This window comes from Protopterus annectens, chromosome 7.part1 (genome assembly GCF_019279795.1).
Source record: "Protopterus annectens isolate FY-2018-M chromosome 7.part1, PAN1.0, whole genome shotgun sequence".
NCBI classification, from domain to species: Eukaryota; Metazoa; Chordata; order Ceratodontiformes; family Protopteridae; genus Protopterus; species Protopterus annectens.
In genome coordinates, this window is record NC_056740.1 from 203,398,876 (window position 1) to 203,412,525 (window position 13,650).

The 13,650-nt window shown below is 38.7% G+C and overlaps 1 protein-coding gene across 1 annotated transcript in view; it reads right to left on the bottom strand.

Annotated features, from left to right (window-relative positions):
• RASSF1 (Ras association domain family member 1) overlaps positions 1 to 13,650 on the bottom strand; it is a 1,450,617-nt gene that overhangs the window by 1,001,975 nt on the left and 434,992 nt on the right. The gene's annotated exons all lie outside the window — the stretch shown is intronic.

Here is a 13,650-nt window from a genome sequence, read left to right on the forward strand (position 1 = left end):
CCAAAGCTACAGTGGAAGACCCCCCCCCCCCAAGGCTGTCTGAGTGTTAATACCAGTAGGAACTGCATTTAGTTAACACAGTCGAGATGCATTCCTAGGGCCCACAATGGCTACTTGAAGGTAGGACTGCAGTTAGTATATACATTCCATAGCTGTACTTTCATCAGCATACCTCTTAACCTCTTAGAAGAAGAAATATGGACAAAGCCACAAATAATGGGAGGACAAAGGCCCAAAAATAGGAACTTTTTAAATATTGCTCTTACAAATTTAGCAAGTTGATAGAACAAATGGGTTTGCATTAGCTTGCATTTTCTGAAGGATATGAAGTCTGAAACTCAAATGTCTGCCATTATTTCCTGACTTCAGTCCTCAATGATTTGCCAGTGATTTGTTAGAAAACCACAATTTTATGAGAAACAGATCAAAAATATGAGGCAAAAATCTGGACAACTGAGAGGTATGTTCATCAGCCATGTCTGCAGCAACTAGTGGAGATATATATACTGCAAAGCTGTATTTTTAGCAACCACATCTAAAAGAACTGCATCTAGTACTCAAGGTCCACAGTTGTATTCTCAGCATCACCATGAACTGTTTGATCCCCAGCACCTCAACTGGATGCCCCTTACACTCACCATCCAGCATTCTAGCTAATCCTAGAATCTTCAAGGGTTGCCAGGAATTCTGTTCCATTAACAACAGCATTCAATATGCACTTGACTCCTCTTTCTCTTAAAATTATATAAATGTAATTAACTTCAGTATTTGTATGAAATGAACCTAGGTAACTCCAATACTGGCACACTCAGTTTGTGGGGGTCTATATCATGTTGTCGAACTCTTAAAAGTTTGAACGTTATATGGTCGACACCATATGATTGAACTTTTAAAAGTTTGAAAGTTTCAACAGAGATCTCCGTACAGTGCGGAATGGGAAGATTTCCCTTTTCTGCACTGTAGTGTGATCTCGGAGTTGGTATATTTAAAAAATGGGGGGTGGGGGAGCAGCCCTCATATGTTGGGGATGAGGGCAGGGTTCTTTGGTTTATTTTTTTTATTACATTTTCGAAGATTTAAAAGTTCGATCATATGGTATCGACCATATGACGTTCAAACTTTTAAATGTTCGATTATGTAATATAGACGCATTCATGGCTGCAGTTTTAGAACCTAGGCATATGCCTGAAATCCTAGAATTTAGGTACACTGAAGTCCAAGGCGTGTAGCTGTCGTTTGCATTAAACACTCAGTGCTTGACAGCTCTACTGGAGTACAGGGGACCCAAGTTTGATTAGCAGCTCAGTGCTGTAGGACCTGACCTAGGAAAAGGCAGGAATGAGGAAACACTGCTCGCTTACCTCCTTTTGAGTGGGAGGACTGGGAAGTGCATGTCTAGAGTAAGGACTCCAGGTAAATCCTTGATGGACTCTCTAGAGGTAGCTGCCTTTCAAAGGAGTAGGTCACTGATGGGACAACTCTCAATGATGTGGGAGGTGCACTCCTCACACCCTCAGCATGTTATTCCTTGTGGTTGCTGTGTGCATAAGGAGTGTGAATGATTAGGGTTTAAAAAGGGACCCCCCCCTCATCAGTTACCCAAAGCATGATGACAGCATCACTCTCCTGACCCAATCTGTACCCCTGGGAGGAATGAATTAGCCAATGGGGTCTCATTTCACAGACAAATCATCATCAAGCTCTTTTTCCCATTTTTCTACATGGTGTCAAGGTGTCGCATCAACTGTCGTCATTTCTCTCTAGACTGAATCCCACTCTCCTTCTTTGTCATTCATACCTGACTGTTACAGGGCTTCTCTCACACAATCCACCACCCTCTCTTCCTCTTGCCTTACTTCTGTCTGTCTCAAACCTTCACCAGATTGTCGTCTTCTCTCCTGCATAAGCTGTTCTTCTTTACCTTCTCTCCAATAAGAGCTACTTGACCTTCTGCTTTGATGTTTTTATTTCTACATCTGTCCCACAGTGTGCATCTTACCACCTATCTCAGGCACTTAATCTCCATCATCTCTAGCTTCCTCAAGTGCTCTGCCTTCACTGCCTAGGTTTCTGTACTATACAGTAGTACTAGTCGCACCACTGTTTTGTACATCTTAATTTTCAGCTTCTTTGGCATTCTTCTGTCACGCACTACCCCCAGCACCAGTTGGCTGCATCACCTCTGATTCTAGTTTTGACCTCTTCCTTCAGACTTCTCTTCCACACAACCATGCCTTACAGATACGTGTAGCTGCTAAGCTGATCAGCTCTCTTCTCTTCTATCTCAGTTCTCAGCTTCATCTGATTTCTGTCCATTTGTTGCTATTACAACCGTATTATCTGCACTCATTTTCATCTTCTGTGCTTTCAGTTTTGCATTACATTCTATTCCCTTTATCATCTGCTGAAGTTCATGTTCAGAGTCTGCCTGTAATGCCACATCATCTGCATACAGCAGCTTTGTTGATCTGTCTCTGTCATCATTTTTAATTTAATCCATCATCAGTATGAACAGCAGTAGGCTCAGAGATGAACCTTGATGCATACCCAGTCCCACTGGGGACCCCTCTGTAAGTCTAAACACTGTTTACGCTTATGTTATTTGGTCCTTGTACATACCCTGTACTAATTCTACTAACACAAGACTGCCCAAACCATCTCAGGACTGCCCAAACCAGCTTTGTTGGAATCTTGTCATATGCTTTCTCCAAGTCTAGGAATGCCTAGATGTCCTTTTTCCATCATCTCTAGCTTCTTCTCAACTGTCCGTGCTGCATCCTGATCTGAATCCAAATTGCTCATCTTCCATCTTACTTTCTGCTGCTCTGTGTATTCATTTATCAATCATCCTCTCCAGAACTTTCATGCAGTGTGACAGAAGTTTGATACCTCTACACTTCCTACAGTTGTGAATGTCCCCTTTGTTCTTGTACACTGGCACTAGAATACTTATTATCCAGACATCTGGGATACACATTTCTCTCCATTCTGCTATGAGTATTCTCTGGAGCCATTTCTCTACTAACGCAACCAGCATCTTGATCATATCTGGCACAACAGTAAAAAATCAAGGACACGAAAACAGTTGAAGTATACAAAAATGCAGACACCTCGTACTGCAAGACCTTTTTGAAGTTCACACAGCCACGTTTAAAATCCACAGGCAAACGTTTTTTAGCCAACACCAATAAAAAGCATACTTTCCAAAAAAGACTAGGCGAGTACTGAAAAAACCTTAACGCCAAATTTATTAATTAGAAAATAATAAAAGCGTTTTCACTGAAGACACAGCTACAGCTTCCTCAGAGGTAATTTAAAACAACCACCAACTCAAACTTTTATATCAACGTCAATACGTACTTGAGATATCAGAGGCAGTTTAAAGAGACACTCCTAATAAAAGACCTTCATTATGTTAAAAATAATCATGTTAAAAACATATGTAAATACTCTATTTAATAATAAAAATAAGAATAAAAGTATAATATATTAAACTTTTCACTATAAATAATACTTAAAAGCACAGATCATTGCATAATATTACTGAAAATTAATATCATGGTAATTGTTTGCTTCCAACCTACGTAAATGCCTCAATTATAGTTCCAATAATTGTTAATACATCTTTCTTAACCTTACAAAAGGTGCGCCCTTTAATTTTCGGGCAATACCTCAAAAAGTACCATAATCAAATTTAAGTGATGTAATATGTAAAATAATGTATACCTTTATTGTAATGACCCTAATGGTATTGTTTGTATTTTGACTGGTACTCCCAAGCCACAAGACCTGAAAATATATATATACTCTATACTGTGTTGTCGTATTATGTCAGTGTGACCTATACCATCAGCCTTCCGTAGTGACATTAGAGTTACTAACCTTCACAAGTTTAAATGGAAAATATCTATTTTACCATTTATAACTTCTCATTTTCAATATACATGCAATATTACAATGCTCATTCAAGCCAGGGTAAGAAAAAGCATCCAAGAGCAATTGCCATTCCAGCTCCCTGTTTTCTAGAAGTAAGGTGACAGGACCACCTCTTTCTGGGCTTAAAACCTGATCTATGGCCGTAAATTCAAAACTATGTCCCTGATATTTCAAAATATGCTTAGCTAAAGCATTCTCTTTATTCTGTTTTCTCATAGCATAAACATGCTCGTAAACTCTATCCCGTAATCTTCTATCTGATTTACCTATATAAAAAGCTTGGCAACAATTACAGGTTGCCAGGTAAATGATAGATCTAGATTCACAATTTAATTTGTGGTAAATACTAAAGTTTCTTTCACGGATAGAGAAAACACTAGTAACGTTTACAAGATGACAGTAATTACAATGGCCACATTGAGATGACCCTTTCGCCCTGGTGGTCCAACTAGATACCTTAGGTCTTTGCATTAATGTTTTCAAATTATTAGCCCTCCTGTACGTAATCCTAGGTCTCTTACCCAATTTGTCCAGTAACTGTTCATTATTAGAGATAAAGTACCAATTTTTATATAGAATAAATTGAATTTTCTTAGAATCTGTGCTAAATGTAGTTATAAAACTACTTTCAAAGTTGTTACTGACCAAGTTGTCATTAGTATTAATATCTGGCACAACCTCATCTGAGCCTACTGCTTTCCCTGACTTCGTTTTCCCAAGTGCTGTTCTTAGTTCTTCTAGAATGGGTTTCTCTTCTTCTTCTTTCATCATAGATTGTGCATGGATCAGTACAGTTTCTATGGGGTGTTCTTCATTTAGAAACACAATCCCAAGACAAACAGCAAACTAACAACAAATAATCCCTGGAGGTGATAATGGAATGTAGGAGAACACAGTTGTCACTCAGCAATAACCTTATTAAACTAGTTAAGCGCTTTTGTCCCTTGAATTTTGAAACTTCATCAGAACTAGTTAACAATAAGAAAATTGCATTTAAATAGGAAAAAGCAGCATCACATGACAAACTGCAACCAATCAAAAATGAAAACTATTAAAACAATGAGAACAATTAAACCAATATTACAATACTTTAAAATGATTGAGTTTTAAAACAGAATTAATGGAGCAAATACCATTCAAACCTGGAAACCTTGTTGCATCTAAAATAAGTTGCCATTTCAACTCACAGGCTTCTAAAAGACTATCCATAGTCCAGTCCTGCGGATCCCATTTCACTTGCTCAATAAGATAAAAAACAAATTTATGAGTTTCATGATCAATATACAAGGCATTTGTGATTTTACTTTTTTTAATATCCAATACATAAATTTGGTCCTTAAATTTTCTCGAGGTCTTACTAACATAATATGGTGGACACACTAAACATTGGGCTAAATAAACAACATTTTTAGTACAATTAAAATATCCATCAATGTCATAACTTTTACCTCTAATTTCAAAATTATCACAGCATATAATGTTGGAACAAACAGAAAAAGTTTTATCCCTTATGTAAAGAGCTTTTGGTTTTCCCCTAATCTCTCAGCATATTCCAAGTCAGAAAAAATAAGTTCTAGTTTTTAATTAAACAACCTACTACAGCCTTACTATCTAAAGTGGAACAATATTTATTACTTAAATTTTTCTCAATTTCTATATCTAAGAAAGCAATTTTATTATTATTAAAATTAAAGGAAAAAACGTAGGAATGTTGTGGTATTACTGATGTAGTCTAAAAATTCTGTAGTTTTTCAACAAAATCTTTCCACAATATGAAGACATCATCCAAAAAAAACGGGTGTACATTAACTAACTAGATGCATACTGACTCCCGAAGACAAACCGGTCTTCCCATTCTGCCATGACATAATTAGCAAACATGGGCTGCCCCCATGGCAACTCCCTTTACTTGTCTAAAATACTGACCTCCAAAGTACATTAAATTATTCTTAAGTGCAATGTCCATTAAGTCCACCATCAGACTGACCCTTTCATTACTGAATTCCATCCTTTTAAATATTTACTGTTCAAACCATTCCAAGCCTAATCCATGGGGAATTATCGAAAACAAATTATGTACATCAATCGTCACAAATATAACATCTGGCATAAAAGACACATTATTTAATAACTTAAGAAAATGCTGGGAATCCTTGCAGATTTGAGCAATTTCCCCCAGGCCAGATTTTAAATTAAAGTCTAATAATTTGGCTATAAAATAGGTCTTACAATGGGTTGCATCCACAATTGGATGGAAAGGGTGTTGAGCTAAATCTTTATGTATTTGTTTTAGAATATGCCATGTAAATTTCACTATGAGATATCTGCTCATAAGTGTCTTCCAAAAGTAAAATATTCATATAATTCAAGTAGTCCACCTGATCCATAACAACAAGTCAACCCCCTTGTCGGGTTTCATGAGACTTATACTAGGATCATTTTTAAGTTCATTAAACAGTTCCCTCTCTGAACCCATTAGATTACTGCAAGACTGTGAACAAGGATGGCTCAAAGCATTTCTAAAATCATGCTCACAGACATTCTCAAACAAAGCAATAATTGGATTTAAGGGGGGGGGTTAAAAATATTAGGTCTATTTAGTTTAGTGGAAACACAACTGGAACTATTATTATCAAACTAAAGAGCTAGATTTAATTTATGAATATACAGCTTCCAATCTATTACAGAATTGGCTGTATTTGCTCTTCTTTTAGGTACAAGTGTCAACCCCTTGGCGACCAATCCACATGAGAACTATTAAGGGGTTTACAAGTATAATTATAAACCGTAAAGTCACCATTTAACTTCAAAATAATGTGAACAGTTTCCAGTTCTCTTGTTACAAGGCTACTATTAACCTTTATGTTCTCGTGCGGCCATTCCAAAAGTTCTTGGGTATGGATCCTTGTTGGGGATATAGGTCGTTGCTCTCCATTTGTTTCCATGAATTCTTCCTCTGTTTGTTGCTCCAGATACACTCTGACCTCCAGACAGCTTTGTTCTCTAAAGGGGCTGACCCCATCTCCTCTTCGGCATTATACTCCACATTCACCATCTGTGGGCGTGTTTCAAGACAATCATGCTGATTGTTTAAGCCTCCAGAGTTGTCCCGGTAATGAGGAGGAATAGGATAACCTTTTCACCTAGCATAATCATCCAAATCTCTCTCAATTTTCTTCATTTTCTGCAGTAAAATATTCTGACAACTGTTGTCAATTTTAGCAAACATATTGGAATAATTAGTAGCATAATAGCCAAAGTTTAAATCTTCATGGATCCCTTTATTCAATGAATCAAGCTAATGGGACAAATGATCAATCTCCACATTGTTATATTTAATCATAATTTTCATGACCTCTCATCTAGTACTGAATGCAGGTCACACAACATGTCTAAATTATTCCCCACATTATTGGGGAATTGACAAAGTCTTACTCCTTTTGGGACTTGTTTCAGCTCTATTGTGATGCAAATATCTGTTCTCGAGCTGTAATTTCTTATATTACAGCAAAAGTTTCTGAAATAAACAAAGAGACTACCCCAAGGAACAATGTGTATATTTTGACAGCACAGTGCAAGAATTTTCAGAACCAAAATTAAGATGATTCAATTTCGAATTAGTGAATTCAAAGGCAGGAGAGTTTAAAATGTGGTCTTAACCTGAAACCCTTATTTGCTGAGTGAGAGGCAAACCAAGACTATTGTTCACAGTACAGTCACCATTTCTTTGAGCAGAATAACCAGGCAAGTTGTGAGATAATGAAAGAAACTGCTGGCTAACCTGCTGCAAGAGTAGGGTTAGGTCTCCCAAGGCAGTTTCTACACTGCTGAGTGGCTAGCCCTGTCACTGTGCACAGTCTGTGATATGTGTTCTCCTGTCTAGAGGATGCTGTGCACCACAGCTGAAGCTCAGAGCAGTTGTCTATACAATTCTTACCCACTAGGCAACCTCTACAGTTTGTGCTGCTACTCACAACACCATTCTTGGGTGACTTTGAGGTGGAAACCCCCAGCAAGTTTTTGGGTGGTGGGAGGGATCTCAAAGAGACAAAGGGAGAGCGTGCAAACTTCACACAGGTATTTGCTAGGAGTCAGGATCAAACCTTCTACCTTGTGCATGGGAGGCAAAGACCTTAACCATTATGGCAACTGTGTCTAACATACTAATTTGGCTGATTTGCAAGCTTGAGACTTGATGGTCACTGGATATTGAGAAGCAAAGCATGGTCTTAAAAACTAGGCTAATTGATTGAACCTCAGTATTTGCAGTTACCACTTTCATTATACACACAATTCATAGCTATGGCCCTGAAACCCATATTGACTAAATTAACTTTAGTTCTGGTCACCACATATTTTAACAGACATGCTCACAGTTGCAGCATAATATAACATTAGCTAACTTGAATCCTGAGGTGTTTGTAGAAACTACATTCATGAAAGTGCTTATAACCTCAGTATTAGACCTGACACAGTTTGCACAAGCTCTGGTGCCTATAGACAGTCCACAGCTGTAATTCTAAAAACTGCATATACTGACTAATCATAGTATCTATAAGAAAGTGCTCCTTGACCGCAGGTTTTAACTGTACTCTTAGAACCAAAACAGCCTGATTCCCACTGCCTATATGACACACACACACACACACACACACACACACACACACACACACACACACACACACACACACATATATATATATATATATATATATATATATATATATATATACTTTTCTATATACACATAAATGTGCAGCTGTAAGTCACTGAGCCATAAAGATGTATTTACTTATGTATATATATATATATATATATATATATATATATATATATATAAAAACGGCATTTGTTAACAGTGAATGAGGTGCTGTGCATCTAAGGGCAGATTTGAGACACATAGTCCAAAGCTGTTGTCCTACAACATATGTAGACTGGACAGGTATCATTTTACTTCACTAAGAACTGCATCTGGTGAACAACAAGCATTTACTTAGTACTGACAATAACTAAATGAACCTCATTATCTGTAGGCTCACTCATATCTGCTAACTAGTAGTGTGCTGACTAGCAACAGAAGAATGGGAACCTGTCATCCATGACAATGGCATTAAATTAACAACAGAGTAAGATTTCTGTAGCATCAGCACAGGTTCTGTTATACTGACAGATGAAAGGCTCAGAATCAGTGCTGGCTTCAGTGGAATCATAAGCTCCTTTTGCCTTAAAGAAGTATCATCATGGGTAATATGTACAGTGTCCATGCTCTTGATGTTTTGGAATCCCCATCAGCTTGACAAAAGCACCATTGTATTATTTATCAGTACAGAACCAATGCAAAGCTTTGGAATCAGTCAGCCCATATATTCCAACTGCTCATACTATACTAACCTGTCCATATTTCAACAGCACATCAATGTAACCATGAGAATAATATTGCCTGTGTCTTAAAAGACTGGCATAATACTGAAAACACCTAAAGTACCCAAAACAAAGTGCAACTCCAAAAGAAATTGTAGGAAAAATACAGAATACAAAAATAAATAATAATAATAATAACAAAAAAATTAAAACAAGATTTTTAAGAGATGCAACTTCACCTGCAGCTGTTTCCCTATAATCCCTTCTAATATATACTATCCATAATATTGCACTAACTTGGGAGAAAGAATAGAATGCACTTTAAAGTATGAACACTTGATTTGGCAACAGAGAACAGCATAATAAGACCACATAGAAGCTCAGCCATACCACCTGTATTGACTGGAGACTAACAATGTCCCCAGTAAGTAGATGTTCCTCATATATCCCACATTACAATTTGCAATTACTCTTCCAGTCATTTCCAGTGGTTTTAAAGGTTGCCAGGGAAGTACTCTGTTTAATATGTAATGGCAGCCTATTCCAGAAATGGGGAGCATTTTGGGTTGGGTACCTCTCATGCCTAAAAGTGGTGTTAATGTAGAGGTACAGATTTAGGTGTCTAGAGCAGGAGTTTGCTTTACCACTGATTTTATTTAGGTGAAGGAGTTCAAAGAATACTGGGTTATTCATAGCATGAAAGGCTAAGCAGACCTCACAAGAGTCTGCATGATGCTGATAAGACAGGGGAGGGCTTTTAGTCTAGCAGACTACCAAAAGGTACCGATACCAGAGATCATTTTGGTGAGGAAAGGTCTCTAAATTTGATTTAAGTGCTTAGTAAAATACATTCCAAGGGGCAGAGGTGCATTACATTCAATGATAATCCTATCAAGAGAGAAATAAGGTGGGACTATAACTTTTTTGGACCTTGAGGAGAGATCACATGGGATAAGTTGTGTAAGGTAGAAGGACTTTCTTATCACTGCAGACACATGGTGTCAAAAGAGCATCTGTTATCAGTATAGGCTCCCAAGTCCCTGAAGATGGTGCAAGATTTACGTGGCATGGTATCTATATGGTAAGCAGTATTTATGGCAGATTTATTACAGATCCCTGCTGCATTTCATGATACTAAGGGTTCATAGGTAGGTACTAGGCTATTGGCCCTAGCGCCTACATAAGCCTAGCCAAAAATGTACCCTGGCTTTCGCCACCCAAGAAAATTATTTTCCTGTGTCCCTGTCGAGCAGAGCCACAGAAGTGATCCCCAGGGTGAATTTCCTATTTCCCATCCAATCATCAAGATTTTTCTTGAAGAGTGCTAATGAGGAGCTCTGTTTGACATAGATAGGTAGTCTGTTCCAGAGTATGGGAAGTCTCTGGGACAGGAATCTATCCCTCCAGCATGTTCTGTTTATTGTGGTGACAAGGTTTAGCTCCCTACAGTGTGTAGCTCGGAGGGATTGGGATTTCTTTAAGCGGAGCATGTCCAACAGCTCTGGGTTTGATATAGCTTTGCATGTTCGGCAGAGATCGCCTCTGAGTAGGCGATATGCGACGGAGTAAAACTGGAGTTTTTTGAGACGGTCTGCGTAGGGCATGTGTTTGAGGCCAGTAATCCTCTTTGTGAGGTATTTCTGTGGCCTTTCCAGTTATTGTAGATGTCTTGTTAGGTACATACCAAAAGGGGCGTTGTACTCTATAATGGGTCTAATGAGTGATGAGTAGAGGGGAACAATGACCTCTTTTTTTCTGGATGAGAAACCTTTTGTGGTGAGGTGTGCCACGTAGAAGGATTTCCTGACCACTGTGGCGATATGATTATCAAAGGATAGACTACTGTCCACCTGTGTCCCAAGGTCTCTTATCACACTTTTGGTGTTAAGTAGACTACCACCTATGTGGTAGTTCATGGGTACAGAGTTTTTACCAAAGGGGATGACAATGCACTTTTTGGCATTGAGCTTCAGGCCATGGCTTTATAGCTCCACTTCCTACACCACCATGCTGACAACTTGTTTCATAAAGCTGGGAGGACATTAATGAATAGTTTAAAGATGTTCCAGCCCAGGTCCACAACAGTCTTGCCTCTCACCATTTGTACTTGCCTAACTCAGCTGTCTCAAGCACCAGACTTCACCAGAGCTCCAAAAAGAGATCCACTCAGCACACTCCACCGTCCTCCTCCAAAATAAGCACCCCTCATCCTCCCTAAAGCACCAAAGCCTTCAAATGAACTCTGGTCACCAGGGCCAGAGTCAGGGCTTTATCATTCTATGTCACCATGCAAGTTTCATATTACCACTCTGCACCAAACTGCAATTTCTCAATCACTAGATGCTTTACTGCTCTTCAAGTTGCATCACTTTGAAACCTTTTTTATACTACTCACCAAATAGTACAATTATCTGCATTAGTCCAACCTATATATTTCTGTTTTCTGTAAATGTACTGTTTAAATGTTAGCAATTTCACCTTTGGATGATCTACTAGCATTCAAAAATACAAATAATGACAATGTTTACAATGACTAACAGCAACACATACCCAAATAATACAATAATTTTACCAAAATGTAAATGCCCTCAACCAGTCCAAGGAAGACTTAACACTGCTGAAATCAGTATGTATTTCATGCTGTACACAAGACACATGTTTGGTTCTTGATGAAGATTATACTCCTGCTATTTTAATTTCATGGGGTTAAATTATGCCTATAATTCTAGCCCATGAATTGTGAGCACGCACTGCTGAAATGTTTTTTTTTCACAGATGTTACCATTGAAATTCTGGGAGTGCATCATAATGACTGTATACCTGGTACTGCGAATGTTGGGACTGCAGAGTAAATGCTCAGGATGTTGAGAAGTGAATTTAAGTATTTACAGTGTAAGTTAACAGGCTTATATTTGAAAATCATTAATGTGACGTTATTCGCATGTTAAGTATTACTTAACAGTCATTCTATTCTGTGTTTGTGTGAGATGTGACTAGCACTAATGGGCACTGCAAACCAAAGATGCCATGGATGGGATCACTGCCACCTGTTTTCACAGGACAACTGACAACCAGGGTGCCACCTGGGTATGTGGGAGTGCAGGGCTATGGTCCCTAGATTCACTCCACTATTCTGAATAGCTCTGTTGGCCACCAGGGGGATGGTCATTCAAATGAACCAACAGATACCCTACAGATTAAAGAAAGTACACACAAATATGAATCAGTAATCAATTCACCTAATGCAACCTTCCCCATGAACATAAAGGGAATAGACACTGCTGTTCTGGGAATGGACTTCCAGCATCTACACCCCAACTAGAACTGCACTCTCCTCACTTTCATAGCCTAGACCTTGGCCTATCTCCGCTCTCCCCTTTCCCACTACTCTGTCTGTGAACTAGTATCTTCCAGAGGCCCTTCCCCAATAATTATTTTTGCATGTGTGCACACACACACGCACACAGTGAAGGGTTAAAGAATACTCCCGTTCTCCATGTCTTTCTTCCTGGCACTGTAGTACTGGCTTCAACCTAGACAGGGCTGGAAACTCAAACAATTACTCAACCACTCTTTAGTTAGATATGAATTATAAAAATTAATAATCATTGGCATAAATAAATCCAAAATAGGGAGAATAAAACCATAGTGAAACACTTTATTAAAAGTACAAAAACAAACAAAACTAGGACCAGCGCCTTTGGCTCTAGCCCTCCCCAGATCCACACCTGCCCAGCCTCTACTGGACACCATACACAGCACTGCTACCAATCAAACTAATCTCCTGAGCCAATGCCTCCCCAGAACCAGCCCCAAAGGAAGATCTTCCAGTTGTTCCTAACTATATCACAAATCTGTATGTAAGTGGAAGAACATTGCTCAAGCATGCACCCCGGATATATATTTCTGCATATAATCAAGAGTCAGTTTCTCCGTAACTCTTGGTTGAATATGCAGGATGAGAAATATGAAGAAGATGCAAAAAAGACAAGGAATCGACTGTGTTAGAGGTTACAAAGATGGAGAAGTTGACAGCATTCAGTTAGAAGTACAGCAGCAGTAAGCCCATGGTTAATGTCTTTGTTTGGCATCACTTGTTGGAGAATCTGAGTATTAGAATGGGATTTGATAACCTCCCCCATTTTGCACTCATCAGCAAGCTTGGTTAGCCATAGTTTGCTGGCATCAGCTTTCTTGCTTGAAGATGAGGAGGGGCCCAGGACACAGTCCTGTGAGACAAAACTGTTGACATTCTTCTGTCTAAGCCCAGCATTTCTTACCTTAACAGGATGGGTTCTGTCAGACAGCCAGGTGCCTACCTAGAAACCTATGGATGGACTAATGTTAGCTGGA